The sequence below is a fragment of the Notolepis coatsorum genome (assembly GCF_963971535.1).
Source record: "Notolepis coatsorum genome assembly, chromosome: 3".
Lineage (NCBI taxonomy): Eukaryota > Metazoa > Chordata > Actinopteri > Aulopiformes > Paralepididae > Notolepis > Notolepis coatsorum.
In genome coordinates this window covers 91,962,800-91,981,100 of record NC_140167.1, presented here as the reverse complement: position 1 = coordinate 91,981,100, position 18,301 = coordinate 91,962,800, and the positions used below count along the sequence as shown (strand labels likewise).

Below are 18,301 nucleotides of genomic sequence, written 5' to 3'. Positions count from 1 at the left end.
CCCCACATCAATTAGTATACAATAAACATAGGCATAAAATCAGCATATAGTTGACAGAATAAAAAACAATGCATAAATTGCAGACATAAGAATAGGTATAAAAGACAATAAAAGTAGTGCAACGTAAACATGCAGACACAAGAATAGGCATAAAATAGGTCAATAACGATCACACTACAATAGCTCATCAAACTCAATCAGGATGTCAAAAATGTCCTCATTTGGTAGCGTGTCCTGATTTCATGAATGTGAGTGTTGAAATTGTCCAGATTTTTCACATAAACGAGGTACACACACACACACACACTGTACAGCTAAAAAAAAAGGCTGGTGGTGGGTCTGACGTTTGGTCCTCCCACATTATTTTTTTATGTTGTGTCAAGTGCTCCTTTATTAATCCCTTTGGGGAAATATAACATCACTTACAATACATACATACTACATCCAGTTAAATACATAGATACATAATTACAAATACCACAATATCACAGTTTATGTCCATAACAGCAGAGGTAGGGGGGTTGCTACAGGGAGTTCAGTGTCCGTATGGCAGTGGGGAAGAAGCTGTTGCTGGGTGGGGCTTTTTTGCGTCCCTGCAGCTTCTGATTCAATTGGGCGAGATGCTCGGTTATGTGATTTGATTTGATTTTTATTTGTCTCGAACATAGAAACATAAAACAAGTTTAAAAAAACAAAAAGGTAAATAGTCAAAGACTATTTCCATACAATAAGTGTTTGAGAAGGAACAGGGGGAATTAAAACAACTTATCAAGCCCTGCCCCTTCCTTACAATGTTTGACATTATAATTTAATAAAAATAAAAATAATATAACAAATAATAAAAAATAAAATAAAAGTACAGTTTTATATATCCAAATGAGAAATAATAATAGGCAGTCACATTACTGCTCAAGCTCCTCTTTTATATGTGTCCATAAGTGCTTGTTTATAGCTACCTTTAAATGTATTGATATTTTTGCTTAATTTTATACTCGCATCCAGACCATTCCAGAGTGATGCCCCACAAACTTTGCTATGTCACACAACATAGCAAAGTCACACAGCCAGTTTGCATCTGACAGTTCAGACAATATTTCTTCAGCCACAATAAAGCTTTCACTGCTGCATGGTTTCTGGCTGTAGCTCCTGTGAACATAATGTACTCTGCTGCGATTTCAGTCTGCCTTTTAATTCTTGGACAATTTGTTGTTTTTCTTGGAGGCTAAATCTGGCATGTTTCAAGTTTATTCAAGTTCAAGTTTCAAGTTTGTTTATTAATTATCACAATAAAATACACATACTTTACGATGAAATGCTTGGTTCTGTATGAGCCCCTGAGTGTGCGTCATACAGTAAAAAAAAGTAAGTAAAAATGTAAGTAAAGAGGAATATACAATATACATATACAATATAAAGTACAGTCTAAGTACAGTGAGTAAAATGAGTAAAAGGTGAGGTACAATGCATGAGATACAAAACTTTGAGGTAAGGCGCAAATGAGGTATGAATGTAGTGCAAATCTCTTTAATAATAGATACATATAATGTAGTGTTAAAGTGTCTAAAGTGAGTGTTAAGGTGAGTGTTTGTTTAAAAGTGAGTGTGTGCGTGTGGATGTGTGTGCAATGAGTGTAGATGATGGGTTGTTAAATGGAGTCATTGAGCATCCTGATGGCCTGGGGATAGAAGCTCCTTCTGAGTCTCTCTGTACTGGCCATGAGACTCCGGTAGCGCTTGCCTGACCGCAGCAGTTCAAAGAGGCAGTTGTTTGGGTGACTAGAGTCTTTGGAGTGGGAAGCCCACCTCCAATTGTGCGTTCGGCTGAACGGGCCACTCTCTGTAGTCTGCTGCGGTCATGTGCGGTGCTATTCCCAAACCAGGAGGTGATGTTACCAGTCAGGATGATCTCTATTGTGCATGAGTAGAAGTTCTTAAGGATCTTCTGACTCACTTTGAACTTCCTTAGGCGCCTAAGGAAGTAGAGGCGCTGCAGTGCCTTTTTCACTACACTGTCAATGTGTGTGGTCCATGTCAAGTCCTCGGATATGTGGACTCCGAGGTACTTAAAACTGTTCACTCTCTCGACCGGTGCCCCGTCGATGCTGAGGGGGCTGTAGTCCCTCTTTAGTTTTGCTGACGTTCAGGGAGAGGCTGTTCTCCCGGCACCACAGCGGCAGGTTCTCTACCTCTCCCAGGTAGGCCCTCTCGTCGTTTGCAGAGATCAGGCCCACCACAACTGTGTCGTCAGCAAACTTGATAATTGTGTTGCTGTTCCGCTGTGCCACACAGTCATGTGTGTATAGCGAGTAGAGGAGGGGGCTCAGAACACAGCCCTGGGGGGCACCTGTGTTGAGAGTGATGGATGAGGAGGTGCAGTTGCCTGCTCTCACCACCTGGGGTCTTCCTGTCAGGAAGTCCAAGACCCACTGGCAGATGTCGTAGTTCAAGCCCAGGTCTCTGAGCTTGACTACGAGCTTGGGGCGGACTATGGTATTGAATGCTGAGCTGTAGTCAATAAATAGCATTCTCACATAAGTTCCCCTGCCTCTTGTCCAGGTGTGATGCTGCTGTGTGCAGCACATGGGCTATGGCGTCCTCCGTGGACCTGTTGGGGCGATATGCAAACAGGGAGGAACAGATGTACGAACAGGAACTTTATGGCTATGGAGGTGCGAGCTACAGGCCAGGGCGATAGTCGTTGAGTCAAGCGGCTTGGATTTTTTTGGGTACAGGGATAATGGTGGACTTCTTCAGACGGGTGGGGATGACAGACTGTTCTAAGGACAGGTTGAATATGTCAGTGAATGCTGGGGCCAGTTGGTCGGCACAGACTTTTAGGACGCGACCAGGGATACCGTCCAGTCCTGCTGCCTTCCTGGTATTCACTTTCTTAAAGGTCCTCCTCACTGCATGTTCTGTTATCCTGAACACTGAGTCTCCATCGACAGTGGCTCTACTCTCCATTGCAGTGGCCTGTAGGCTGTTGTTATTTACAGCCTCAAACCGTGCATAGAAGGTATTGAGTTTGTTTGCCAGGGAGATATCATTATTCCGCATTATTCAGTGCCTTTGTAATCTGTCATCGTTCTGAGGCCCTGCCACATACCTCTGGAATCAGCCTGTTCAAACTGAAGTTACACCTTATCCCTGTATCGCCTTTTTGCCTCTATTACTGTCCTCCTTACGATGTAGCTTGCCGCCTTGTGCTCATCCATGTTGACTGTCACGAGCCCGGCGTTATAGGCTGAGGTGTGCACATTCTGAGCCTCACGGACGGATTTGTCTACCCAATGCTTTTGGTTTTGTGAAAACTAATTGTGGTGGAGGGGATTGTTTCTTCTACCAACAAAGTCCAGCGCTGTTTCAGTGTACCGGTAATCATTTATATGATCTGTTTTCACAGAACACGCCAGTCTGTGCAATCGAGTGCCGCTTGTAGCGTGTTCCCTGAGTCCACAGACAAACGCTTCACTTCTCACGTTTTTCTGTAGTAGTTGCAATATCCAAAAGTATGAAAAAACACCCTGGATCCATAGCCTGAAGTCTTGTGTAGTACATGTCCAAATTTTATAAAAATCTGTTCAGAAATTTGCGATATAGAGCGATTTTGGTAAAATGTGAGAAAAAAAAGGTCTGCAGGTTTCCATTTTCTCATAGACTCAATGCATTCGGCACATTTTTTACATCCTGTTTTCGCTCGTGACTTTTCACCTAGATCCCTGATTCGCTCATCCCCATGTGGGGTAGCATTGGAAAGCCACACTCATTGGTTACAACTAGGGATGTCCGATATTATCGGCCTACCGATATTATCAGCCGATATTGGCATTCAAATGTGATATTGGAAATTATCGTATCTGTTTAAATTTTTATTTTTTTTATTTTTTACATTTAGTTCACCTTTATTTACCCAGGCAAGCAAGTAAGAACTAATTCTGATTTGATTTATTGTCAAAAGTATGCATAATGTTGTGTTAATTCCATGACAAGATATATGTAATGTTAATTACCGTACTTTTCTGACTATAAGCCGCGGCTTTTCCCCCCATTTCTCGACCCTGCGGCTTATATAACGGTGCGGCTAATCTATGGATTTTTACAGCTAACTGGGCTCGCTCCCTCAGCTCTGTGACCGTCAGATCAGACTCGTAAATCTGCTGCAGCAGTGCACGCTTTGCCCCTCCTCCTCCCCCTCACAGTCGAGCCCTCCTCCTCCCCCTCACAGTCGAGTGCATGAGCAGCTCCTCTTTCAACATAACTGAAGCATTAAACAAAATGACCCAGTCGACTATTCACTTTAGTTTAATACATGAGGCATTGTCTAATGTTATCTAGCTGGCTAGCTGCTGATAGCTCCTGATATCAACGTCTGATATCATCAGTTTGGCATTCGATTTCGCAGTAGTTGGCTAGTGTTGGCTAAGTAGCTATCGTTCCGTGAGCTAACGTTAGTAGCTACCTAGTGTTGGCTCTATCGTTTCGTGAGCTAACGTTAGTAGCTACCTAGTGTTGGCTCTATCGTTCCGTGAGCTAATGTTAGTAGCTACCTAGTGTTGGCTCTATCGTTCCGTGAGCTAACGTTAGTAGCTACCTAGTGTTGGCTCTATCGTTCCGTGAGCTAACATTAGTAGCTACCTAGTGTTGGCTCTATCGTTCCGTGAGCTAACGTTAGTAGCTACCTAGTGTTGGCTCTATCGTTCCGTGAGCTAACGTTAGTAGCTACCTAGTGTTGGCTCTATCGTTCCGTGAGCTAACGTTAGTAGCTACCTAGTGTTGGCTCTATCGTTCCGTGAGCTAACGTTAGTAGCTACCTAGTGTTGGCTCTATCGTTCCGTGAGCTAACGTTAGTAGCTACCTAGTGTTGGCTCTATCGTTCCGTGAGCTAACGTTAGTAGCTACCTAGTGTTGGCTCTATCGTTCCGTGAGCTAACGTTAGTAGCTACCTAGTGTTGGCTCTATCGTTCCGTGAGCTAACGTTAGTAGCTACCTAGTGTTGGCTTATCGTTCCAAGGACGAGCTAACGTTAGTAGCTAACGTTAGTAGCTACCTAGTGTTGGCTAAGTAGCTATCGTTCCGTGAGCTAACGTTAGTAGCTACCTAGTGTTGGCTAAGTAGCTATCGTTAGTACCTAGCTACCGTTACTGTTTAAACAAAAATGTTAATAAATGGGAGCTTCCTCAACAGCCATCTCTTTCCCGACAATCCCCTCTGTGCACGAACCCTTACATTATGGTAATTAAACATTAAAACACCTGCGGCTTATAGTCCAGTGCGGCTTATATATGTACACATCATTCAATTTAGCTGCTGCGGCTTATATTCAGGTGCGGCTTATAGTGTGAAAAGTACGGTACCTGATATTATTCAGTTTTTTGGGGGGGGGGAAACCCTGCATATATCGGTATCGGTTGATATCGGTATCGGAAATTAAGAGTTGGACAATATCGGTATATCGGTATTGGTAAAAAAGCCAATATCGAGCATCCCTAGTTACAACCCTATCCAATCATTTTCGAGATCACCAAATGATTGACGGAGGTAAAGCCTCGGGAGTCGGGAGTGGTATTCGAAAAAATAAAAAGTCGTCTAAAGACTTTGGCACACACGCCTCACATATCGGCATGTAACTCGATAACCGCTGAGTGGATTTTGTCGCCTGAAACGGCCATCAGCAGGCAACAAATATGGCTTTAATTAAATATATATATTGTATTAAAATATGCACACCCAACCCCAAGCCGCTAGAGGTCGACAAAGTGGGGCGCCGTTGGGCAAATCGTCCTTAAAACGTCCCGGGGCCGGGTCTGTGCAAGTTAAGAGGTTAAGCTCTCGCGGGCCACATAAAATGACATGGCGGGCCACATTTGAGTTATATTCCTTTCCATGTGGAAAGCATTGTAGTCACAGATGACCGTGTTTCCCCTGAAAAAAAATTCAGCAGCGGTGCTGTGCCTTTTTTTTTTTTTTTTTTACATTTTAAAGTTAAATGCATCAATCTGGTGCACTTTGAGAGCAAAATAAAGAGGCTAGATCTATGATGAACTTTGTGCTCAAAACACAAAATCGACTAGACTGCAGTGCTTTCTCCCTGCAGCCTTTTCCTCAGGTCAGGCTTTTACATTAAGCACCCCCCCCCCCCCCCACAGCCCAAATGAAATGATAATTTTGTTTTAATTTTTTTTAAATACATTTGTTTTAATAGTCTAGTTCATAGCAGCGGCGGTCCTAATTCAGCAGCGGCGCAGCGCCACTGCTGAATGCATATAGGGGAAACACTGGATAATAATAATAATAATAAACTTTATTTGTATAGCACCTTTCATACAGAAACTGCAGCTCAAAGTGCTTCACAACAGAAAAAAGACAGGCATAAAATGAGCACATAAAGTGCAGACATATAAAATCACAGTTTTTCACATCCCAACAGGCCACCTAGTTTATGGTTTGATTCAGTTTTAAATAGACAATAATAAAAGGAGCAAGATAAAATAGACAGAGTAAAATAGTGCAGTGCAATAAAATTGTAGAATAGAATAGATTAAAAAATATATATATTTTACAGTGCAATAAAATTGTTCTGGATTACTGTTCAACAGTTCAAAGTCATACAATGGTAAAACTGTTCTGAATGACTGTTTCAACAGTTCAAAGCCATCCCAAACCTTTGTTCGGTATCCATAGTTCAAAACATCTTCTCTTCTGCCTGACACCACAATGCACATTTTAAGGCAAGCCATATCAGACAGTATTAAAGCTGACAGTCTCCCCTGCTCATGACAGTCTCCTGTTGCCTGACACCACAAATGCACATTTTAAGGCAAGACGTATCAGACAGTAGTCTCCTGCTCATGACAGTCTCTTCTGCTCGATACACACACAGTTCAATACCCGACAGTTTTGAACCTGTAATAAAAAGCAATAGACAGAGTAAAATAATACAGTGCAATAATAGAATAGTAGAATAGAATAAATAGTAAAATTATGCAATAGAATGGACAGAGTAAAATAGTGCTACAGTACAGCAGAGTGTATTAGAAGGCTATGGTGAAGAGGTATGTTTTTAGCTTATTTTTGAAAATATTAAGAGATATAGCTTCCCTAATGTCCATAGGTAGTGTGTTCCATAACTTTGGTGCATAGTTTGCAAAGGCTGCATCCCCGATTTTCCTTAGACTGTGGCTTGGAACCTTCAATAGACCAGTAGTAGATGATCGCAATGTTCTAGGAGGCACATAGTTGACTAGATAATTTGCAATGTAGCTTGGTCCTGTTCCATTTAGTGCTTTGTATATAAGGAGGAGGACCTTGAAATCAATTCTAAATGTTACCGGAAGCCAGTGTAGGTTAGCTAATACAGGACTGATGTGGGGTCTACTCTTGGTTCTAGTTAGTAGCCTAGCTGCTGAGTTTTGAATTAGTTGGAGTTGTTCTGTGTTTTTTTTTGGGAGGCCAGTGAGGAGTGCATTACAGTAGTCAAGTCGGCTTGAGATAAAGGCATGGATCAGTTTTTCAGCATCTTTTTGATTTATAAACGGCCGTACCTTAGCTATGTTTCTAAGGTGGAAAATGATGTTTTTGTTACCTTGTTGTGTGAGTCTATTATAACACCAAGACTTGTAACTTCGGGTTTGATCCAAGGAGTAAGTTGCCCCATATTGCTCTGTAACATTTCTCTTTTTGTTATAGGACCGACTAGTAGGATTTCAGTTTTGCCCTCAGTTAATTTTAGGAAGTTGTTCGTCATCCATTTGTTTATTGCTAAGAGACAGGCGGAAATGGAGTTTATAGCTGTGTGATCATTTGGTTCAGCGGAGATGTACAATTGTGTGTCATCTGTGTAACTATGGAAACATACATTGTGCTTTCTAATGATGTCTCCGAGTGGCAGCATGTATAGTGAGAATAATAATGGACCAAGGCAGCTCCCCTGTGGAACTCCGAAGTAGGTGTCATGTTTCTCAGAAGAATGATCTCCAAGCCTGGCGTAATATTGTCTCCCTTTGATATATGTTCAGATGACAAAAAGGTTAAAAAAAGAAAAGGAAAAAAGGCCAACATTCAGTTTTATGTCTTTCATGGTCTGTCATATTTCTGTCTGTGCCCACAAAAGTAGACTATTTGGAGTTGAGGATTTTACTAAAGCAGCTAGCCAACTAACCCAGCCAGCCAGCAAGCCATGACAAGAATTCATTCAATTCAAGGAAATAAGGAGTGTTGTGAAGGGCCAGATTAAACTGAGAATATCCCTTTATTGTTTGATATACTTTGTATATTATTTATATATATACACGGAATATCCCTTTACCTGCGTTCAGACCAGAGTAATATTCGCTCTCCTATTGGACAGCGCCCCCAGGCGCCAGCGCGCAAGCCCCCAACGGCAAGTTCAAAGACAACTGCAGGCATGTCGGAACATGCCCGGAGTCAGCGTAGTAATACGAGACAAGGACTGAGGTTGGGACTAGATATTCACTTAAGTATAAATACAGCGCAAGGTGCGCACACTGTGCTTAGTCGCTTAGTTCAATTCAGTTACGTTCAGTACCTTACCCACCTTCACCACGAGTCAACGTGCAGTGAAGTGAGCAACCTTGCGTCTAACAGAGCATTGAGAACCGCGTGCGAATAGAATGGTAGAAGTGTCAGAGTTTAGTGAAGTAACGTTGAGTTCGACTTAATCTAATGTGAAGTAAATAGTCGATCATTTATTGTGTATCGTGCGGCCACAGTTCTTTCGTGTGTAGCATTACCCAGCGGTTCGTCGTGTCTTTAGCTAGTGCACTTAACCAGGCTGTGTGGCCTAAATACGTCGCCCACACCCGAGGAGTCCTAGGCGGAGAACCGTTGGATATGTACACAGGAGAATCGGCGTCGGCGATTGCAGAACCATTCCTGGTTGGATTATATTGATTTGGAACGTGGTACCCGGAGAAGAGCATCGTTGATTTCCACTATCGTTTGGGATTCAACCTCGTGAGGATTAGTCAAGTCAAGTCAAGTCAAGAGTTTTAATTGTCACGGCATACAGGTATACAATGAAATGCGGGTGGTCTTGCCCGCAACGATGTGCAATACAGTGGTACATATAATAGAATCAAAAGAAGAAAACAACATTGTGCAGTAACAGGTAACAGGTAACATGGAGTGACATCTCGGTATCTGTACATAGTTATTTACAGAGCATATGGGACATGCTAGTTAGCTTTGGTAGTGCAATACACTGTTCCTGTTATTCTAATTTAAAGTGTCCTTTCCTTTGGCCATAAGTGTGCGTGTGTGCGACATGAGTGTGTGCCCGCTCATGTTAAAGTGTTAAGTGGCTGCTCGTGTGTGAGCGTGCACAGTGTGCGTGTTGTGTGTGTGTTCATGTGTGCTTGTGTGTGGACAGTTCAATGTTCTGAGCACTCAATGTTCATTGTTCATGGCTCTGATGGCCTGGGGGAAGAAGCTGAGCCTAAGCCGCTCTGTCCTAGTAGCTGGGGTTCGCAGGCGTCTGCCTGACCTCAGCAGCTGAAACAGGCTGTTATTGGGGTGGTGAGGGTCTTTCATTATCCTGCAGGCTCTGGATTTGCACCTCTTGTTGTATAGAACCTGCAGGGGGGGTAGTGCAATACCCGTGGTACGCTCGGCTGAGCGCACCACTCTCTGTAGGGCCTTCTTGTCCTGTGCCGTGCTGTTTCCATACCAGGCAGTGATGTTTCCGGTCAGGATGCTCTCTACAGCTCCTGAGTAGAAGGACTGGAGTATCTTTCCCGATACTCTGAACTTCCTTAACTGTCTCAGGTGGTAGAGGCGCTGTTTCGCCTTCTTTACTACTGTGTCTATGTGTGTTGACCATGTCAGGTCCTCTGAGATGTGGACCCCCAGGTACTTAAAGCTGCTCACCCTGTCCACGGTAGCCCCGTTAATCATCAGTGGTGTGTGCGTCTCCTGCTGTCCTCTCCTATAATCCACGATCAGCTCCTTGGTTTTACCAATGTTCAGGAGCAGGCTGTTGTCCTGGCACCAGCGTTCCAGTACCTCAACCTCCTCCCGGTAGGCCTTCTCGTCGTTGTCCGAGATCAGCCCCACCACCACCGTGTCATCTGCGAACTTCACTATGGAGTTGGAGCTGAACTTGGCCACACAGTCGTGTGTGTAGAGTGAGTACAGCAGGGGGCTCAGAACACAGCACTGGGGGGACCCGATGCTCAGGGTGATGGTGTTGGAGGTCTGACCCCCCACCCTGACTGCCTGGGATCTTTCGCTCAGAAAGTCCAGTACCCAGGCGCTCAGGGCGGAGCTCAGACCTAGCTCGATCAGCTTGTCCACCAGTCTGGTGGGGACTATGGTGTTGAACGCTGAGCTGTAGTCAATGAACAACAGTCTCACATAGCCCCCCTTCTGACGGTCAAGGTGCGAGAGGGTGCTGTGCAGTACCTGGGAGCAAATGTCCTGTTTGTCCTGTATGCAAATTGCATAGGGTCCATATCACTGGGGAGGGAGGCACAAATGTGGTCCTTGACCAGCCTCTCGAAACATTTCATGACCACAGAGGTGAGTGCCACCGGTCTGTAGTCATTTGGACATGTTGGGGAGGGTTTCTTCGGTACAGGGATGATGGTAGACATCTTGAAGCAGGCAGGGACCACTGACTCCGCCAGGGATTGATTAAATATGGCGGTGAACACTGGGGCCAGCTGGTTGGCACAGGACTTGAGTATGCGTCCTGTTATGCCATCTGGGCCAGCAGCCTTCCTGGTGTTCACCTGCATAAATGCTCTTCTCACACTGTGTTCTGACAACGAGAGAGCGTCCCCGCCCTCCCGCGGTTGCCCCCCCCCCCTCCACAACAGCCGGCGCGCCAGTGACGTCACTAGCCGGAGAGCCGGCAGCGCCACTGTCTGCACCAAACCGAGCGTAGAAGATGTTGAGCTTGTCCGCAAGGGAGGCGGCGTCGCTCCCCATTGAGGGGGCGCTGACTTTATAGTCAGTTATTGTCTTCAGTCCCTGCCATAATCCTCTTGTGTCGTTTTGTGCCATTTGTGTCTCCAGTTTGTCAGCATATGTCCTCTTAGCAAGTTTGACAGCCTTGCGTAGAGTATAGACTGAAGCCTTATACTCCTCCATGTTTCCTGACTCTCTACCCAGGTTGTAGGCGGTGGTACGAGAGTTCAGAGCTGCTCTAATAGTGCTATCCACCCACGGTTTCTGGTTTGGGAAAATCCGCACAGTTTTTCTGGGGACAATACCATCGGCTATTGTTGTGATGTAGCTCACCACTGTGTCTGCTAGCTCACTGACGTCACTGGCGCTTCCTTTGAACATATCCCAATCCGTGTCTGTAAACACGTCCTGGAGCGTGGCCTCTGATTCGTCGGTCCACTTCTTTGTCTCACGTGACACGACGGCGTCACGTGATCTCTGCTGATATGCCGGAAATAGCAAGATGGAGTCGTGGTCGCTCGAGCTTGTGGACCCCGTTAATGGCGGAGCGGCTACTGCCTTGTAGCCAGCTCTGAACGGGGAATAACAGTGGTCGAGTGTTTTTCCCTCTGGTGGAGCAAGCGATGTGCTGAAAAAAGGACGGCATCACTTTCTTCAGGTTGGCCTGGTTGAAGTCGCCGGCCACTACCATCGCTGCATCTGGATGTTTGATCTGGTGTCTGTTGAGATAGTCGTGTAGTTCTCCCAGCGCTTTGCCCGTATTCGCGTGTGGGGGGATATATACGGCGGTCATGGCGACCGCGGAGAACTCCCTCGGGAGGTGGAACGGCCGACACAGGATAGAAAGATGTTCCATGTCCGGAGAACACGAGTTTGAGAGAACCTGCACCCCCTCGGGATTAACCCAGGAATTGTTCGTGAGAAGGCAAACTCCGCCACCGATGGTCTTTCCTGAGGCAGCGGTACGATCTGCACGTAAGACTGTGAAGGCATCCGAGAAAGATACGCTTTTGTCCGGGGTCGCCGACGTGAGCCATGTCTCCGTGAGACACATGATGTTGATGTCTCTCATCTCCCGTTGGAACCGGACCCTCGCCCTCAGGTCATCCATCCTACCCTCCAACGAACGGGCATTCGCCAGAAAGATGGATGGAATTGCTGGGCGGTAAGCAGCTCTTTTTAGTCTCAGTCTGATACCTCCGCGTCTCCCTCTGTGTCTCCTCCTGCCGTAGCCTTTGTTCTTTTCCTTGCCGCCATTCTCCCGTCTGATTTCTGCTGGCCATTCTAGGTCAAAAGTGTCTCCAAACTCCTCTTTGAGCCCGAGGTTCAGGTCCATAAGTGTCTGACGGTCGTGGACGGGGCTGGCTAGCTGTCATCAATGCTGTCGGGCATTTGGATTACAATTATTGCTTTTGCTGCTGATCAAGGGAGTTTACAAGGACCGACTCCTGTACCTGGAGTCTCTTTATTCCTCATTGAATCAGACGGAGTACCCGAACATTCCTCTACCCTCCAGGCCTTACACCCCGGAGGGAACCCATTGTCTCCAGTCGGTACCAGTGTTGCCCTATATAATTGCTACTATACGACAGGTGGTGTCAACTTAGACCCATCGTAGGATTCCTGCTATTCTTAGTGACTCATGCTCTTGACTGACTTTACGTATATTCTTCGCCATACAAGCGCGACCCTAATTCTCATTCTGTAACCTAACGTTGCCTAATAATAATAAATTACCCTCAAATACTATTTTTGTGTCAATGCCGTGTTCTTGTGGGTGTTCACCATATATATTTGATGTACTGTCTGGCCAGTAATTAAAGTACATAACTAGCAGTGGTTTATCACAATCTTTAATACAGTCAGGGTTTTGTAACCCCTCAGTTACAATTGGTCCTTCGAGCCGGAGGGTATCTGTGTAATATTTAATATAATATTAATATTAACATGGCCAGCGGTGAACACTCCCCAAGCGGCTCCCCTAAGCTAGAATGCCCGCAGCGCAAACGTCAGCTACCTCCATATCTGGAGGAATTCGCTTTCGTTCTACCCCCTAGCTTATCTAAAGCGACCCTGCCAGTAGAGACCCCAGTGGGTTCAAACGAAACTGACTCAGCTCACGGGGGGGGACCAGGTGGGACATGACGTGACTATACCTCCAGACAGCGTCACCGGGATAGACCCCGGAGCGCTCCAGGATAAAGAAAGCGCTCCAGGGATAGAACCCGACACACAACCAAGAGAAGAGAACCGCGCCCAGGAGATAGACCTCGGAGCGCGCCAGGAGAACAGATCTCCAACAAGCCCTGTCAGCACCCGATCACCTCCGTCAGTGTCATCCCCCAGCGAGGCGGACCAGAGACTGGCGCAAGCCTTGATCGCCACACTGATGGCCTCCACCGAAAGAGACCGACTTCAGGGTGAGCGCGACCGGCTTCAAGCAAAGACGCTTAGTGAGCGCGAACACTCTGCCACGGAAAGAGAGCGCCTCCACGCGCAACTCCAAGCGCAAGCCCTTAGTGAGCGTGAACACTCTGCCGTGGAACGAGAGCGCCTCCGGGCGCAACAATTAAGTGAGCGCGAACACTCTGCCATGGAACGAGAGCGCCTCCAGGCTCAACAGATGAGCGAGCGCGAACAACGAGAGCGCCTCCAGGCGCAACAATTAAGCGAGCGCGAACACTCTGCAGCGGAACGAGAGCGCCTCCAGGCGCAACAGTTAAGCGAGCGCGAACACTCTGCAGCGGAACGAGAGCGCCTTCACGCGCAACTCCAAGCGCAAGCCCTTAGTGAGCGCGAACACTCTGCAACTGAACGAGAGCGCCTCCAGGCGCAACAAAGGAGTGAGGACGACCGCATAAGACTGGAGAGGCGCCTTCAGACGGAAGAGAACATCGAACGAGACCGCGCCAATGCACAGCGCGACGCCGCCAATGCCCAGCGCGAAGCAGAGCGCGACGGGCTGCAGGCGCAGATGATAGAACAATTGATCGCCAGGGCGACACCCCCTCTCTCCGCACGGAGCTCCTGGAGATCATCACGACAAGGGTCTAGGGCACCTTCCCCTACCCGACAAAGCGACCCGGGACCCGGCCAACAGGAGGAACCTGTCTACGTCTCCGAGCCCCCTCCCCGACCGGTCCATACGAGACCCAGCCAACGGGAAGAACCGGCCTACGTCGCCGAGAGACTGACTAGAAGACTCCAGGACCTAGAAGAGGAAGAGGAAGAGGAGGAATATCAAGCCCACCAGCAAGAACGTACTCTGGACCAGGAGGCCCAGTACAGCCCCGACTTCAGCCCCGAGTCACTGCACTACAAACCCCCGACCCAACTCACTCACAGTAGAGGACGCGACCCTGGTCAGACGCCTCTGGTTTTAGCTCCGCAACGATGTACTCACTTTTAGCTATTATGTTTGTTTTTGCTACTTTTTTATTTAAAGCAACACTGGCGGGTACGTCATACGACCGTCAGACACTTATGGACCTGAACCCCGGGCTCAAAGAGGAGTTTGGAGACACTTTTGACCTAGAATGGCCAGCAGAAATCAGACGGGAGAATGGCGGCAAAGAAAAGAACAAAGGCGACGGCAGGAGAAGACACAGGGGGAGACGAGGAGGTATCAGATTGAGACTAAAAAGAGCTGCTTACCGCCCAGCAATTCCATCCATCTTTCTGGCGAATGCCCGTTCGTTGGAGGGTAGGATGGATGATCTGAGAGCGAGGGTCCGGTTCCAACGGGAGATGAGAGACATCAACATTATATGTCTCACAGAGACATGGCTCACGCCGACGACCCCAGACAAAAGCGTCTCTCCCTCGGATGCCTTCACAGTCTTACGTGCAGATCGCAACGCTGGCTCAGGAAAGACCATCGGCGGCGGAGTCTGCCTCATCACGAACAATTCCTGGGTTAATCCCGAGGGGGTGCAGGTCCTCTCAAACTCGTGTTCGCCGGACTTGGAACATCTTTCTATCCTATGTCGTCCGTTTCACCTCCCGAGGGAGTTCACAGCAGTCGTCATGACTGCCGTGTATATTCCCCCACACGCGAACACGGGCAAAGCGCTGGGCGAATTACACGATCATCTCAACAGACACCAGATCAAACACCCAGACGCAGCGATGGTAGTGGCCGGCGATTTCAACCAGGCCAACCTGAAGAAAGTGATGCCGTCCTTTTTCCAACACATCGCTTGCTCCACCAGAGGGAAGAACACACTCGACCACTGCTATTCCCCGTTCAAAGCGGGTTACAAGGCAGTAGCCGCTCCGCCATTAACGGGGTCCACAAGCTCGAGCGATCATGACTCCATCTTGCTATTTCCGGCATATCAACAGAGATCACGTGACGCCGTCGTGTCACGTGAGACTAAGAAGTGGACCGACGAATCAGAGGCCACGCTCAAGGACGTGCTTGCAGACACGGACTGGGATATGTTCATAGGAAGTGCCAGTGACGTCAGTGAGCTAGCAGACATAGTGGTGTGCTACATAACAACAATAGCTGATGGTATTGTCCTCAGGAAAACGGTGCGGATTTTCCCAAACCAGAAACCGTGGGTGGATAGCACTATTAGAGCAGCTCTGAACTCTCGTACCACCGCCTACAACCTGGGTAGAGAGTCAGGAAACATGGAGGAGTATAAGGCTTCAGTCTATACTCTACGCAAAGCAGTCAAACTTGCTAAGAGGACATATGCTGACAAACTGGAGACACAAATGGCACAAAACGACACAAGAGGATTATGGCAGGGACTGAAGTCAATAACTGACTATAAAGTCAGCGCCCCGTCAATGGGGAGCGACGACGCCTCCCTCGCGGACAAGCTCAACACCTTCTACGCTCGGTTTGGTGTAGACAGTGGCGCTGCTGGCTCTCCGGCTAGTGACGTCACTGGCGCGCCGGCTGTTGTGGAGGGGGGGGGGGCAACCGCGAGGGGGGGGGGACGCTCTCTCGTTGTCGGAACACAGTGTGAGAAGAGCATTTATGCAGGTGAACACCAGGAAGGCTGCTGGCCCAGATGGCATAACAGGACGTATACTCAAGACCTGTGCCAACCAGCTGGCCCCTGTGTTCACCGTCATATTTAATCAATCACTGGCGGAGTCAGTGGTCCCTGCCTGCTTCAAGAGGTCTACCATCATCCCTGTGCCGAAGAAACCCTCCCCAGCATGTCCAAATGACTACAGACCGGTGGCACTCACCTCTGTGGTCATGAAATGTTTCGAGAGGCTGGTCAAGGACCACATTTGTGCCTCCCTCCCCAGTGATATGGACCCTATGCAATTTGCATACAGGACAAACAGGTCCACCGACGACGCGGTCTCCCAGGTACTGCACAGCACCCTCTCGCACCTTGACCGTCAGAAGGGGGGCTATGTGAGACTGTTGTTCATTGACTACAGCTCAGCGTTCAACACCATAGTCCCCACCAGACTGGTGGACAAGCTGATCGAGCTAGGTCTGAGCTCCGCCCTGAGCGCCTGGGTACTGGACTTTCTGAGCGAAAGACCCCAGGCGGTCAGGGTGGGGGGTCAGACCTCCAACACCATCACCCTGAGCATCGGGTCCCCCCAGGGCTGTGTTCTGAGCCCCCTGCTGTACTCACTCTACACACACGACTGTGTGGCCAAGTTCAGCTCCAACTCCATAGTGAAGTTCGCAGATGACACGGTGGTGGTGGGGCTGATCTCGGACAACGACGAGAAGGCCTACCGGGAGGAGGTGGAGGTACTGGAACGCTGGTGCCAGGACAACAGCCTGCTCCTGAACATTGGCAAAACCAAGGAACTGATCGTGGATTATAGGAGAGGACAGCAGGAGACACACACACCACTGATGATAAACGGGGCTACCGTGGACAGGGTGAGCAGCTTCAAGTACCTGGGGGTCCACATCTCAGAGGACCTGACATGGTCAACACACATAGGCACAGTAGTAAAGAAGGCGAAACAGCGTCTCTACCACCTGAGACAGTTAAGGAAGTTCAGAGTATCGGGGAAGATACTCCAGTCCTTCTACTCAGGAGCTGTAGAGAGCATCCTGACCGGAAACATCACTGCCTGGTATGGAAACAGCACGGCACAGGACAAGAAGGCCCTACAGAAAGTGGTGCGCTCAGCCGAGCGTACCACGGGTATTGCACTACCCCCCCTGCAGGTTCTATACAACAAGAGGTGCAAATCCAGAGCCTGCAGGATAATGAAAGACCCTCACCACCCCAATAACAGCCTGTTTCAGCTGCTGAGGTCAGGCAGACGCCTGCAAATCTCAGCTACTAGGACAGAGCGGTTTAGGCTCAGCTTCTTCCCCCAGGCCATCAGAGCCATGAACAATGTACATTGAGTGCTCAGAACATTGAACTGTCCACACACAAGCACACATGAACACACACACGACACGCACACTGTGCACGCTCACACACGAGCAGCCACTTAACACTTTAACATGAGCGGGCACACACTCATGTCGCACACACGCACACTTATGGCCAAAGGAAAGGTCACTTTAAATTAGAATAACAGGAACAGTGTATTGCACTACCAAAGCTAACTAGCATGTCACACATGCGCTGTAAATAACTATGTACAGATACCGAGATGTCACTCCATGTTACCTGCTATCTGTTACTGCACAATGTTGTTTCTTCTTTTGATTCTATTATATGTACCACTGTATTGCACATCGTTGCGGGCAAGACCACCCGCATTTCATTGTATACCTGTATGCCGTGACAATTAAAACTCTTGACTTGACTTGACTTGACGTACAGTCAGCACCGAGGAACAGCACCTGGGGACCCGGCCTCTGGTACCCACCAAGTACTAACCCACGACCACACGTACGGGGAGACTCGCCCAGGAGGCATCTTCCCCTACGCTCACCAATGTACCAGCCATCCATGGCGTCGTACCTTGGCACACCGACGTTCCCAGACTTTACGCGCGAGGACAGAGCACAGTACACGGAATTACGCATGTGTTTGGATGTTGATGATGTCCGATGTCCCCGACGAGTCGTACAAATATGCCATCCTCCTCAAGCATCTCAAGGTGCCCAGAGCACATAACATAGCGCTGGCATATTCCAACTCAAGCACCCCATACTCCGCGGCTCTGGTGGCCCTCGACCAGCGTTATGGACGCATATGGGATTACGTGATCCAAGAAATACGGGATATCGACCGCCTCGCCCCAGCCAAACACAATAGAGCACTGGATGACCTCTCTATCAAGGTACAATCCCTAGTAGGGATGCTGGGGTCTCAAAAGGAGAAGGGGAGATATGAACTGTATGCAAATTCTAATGTGGAGCGAATACTGGAGAAGCTCCCTCCAGCCCGCCAAGAGCGTTTTCGGCGGCAGAGAGA

The 18,301-nt window shown here is 48.0% G+C and overlaps 1 protein-coding gene across 3 annotated transcripts in view; it reads left to right on the top strand.

Moving 5' to 3' along the window:
* LOC311224639 (von Willebrand factor A domain-containing protein 5A-like) overlaps positions 1-18,301 on the top strand; it is a 147,376-nt gene that overhangs the window by 55,891 nt on the left and 73,184 nt on the right. The gene's annotated exons all lie outside the window — the stretch shown is intronic.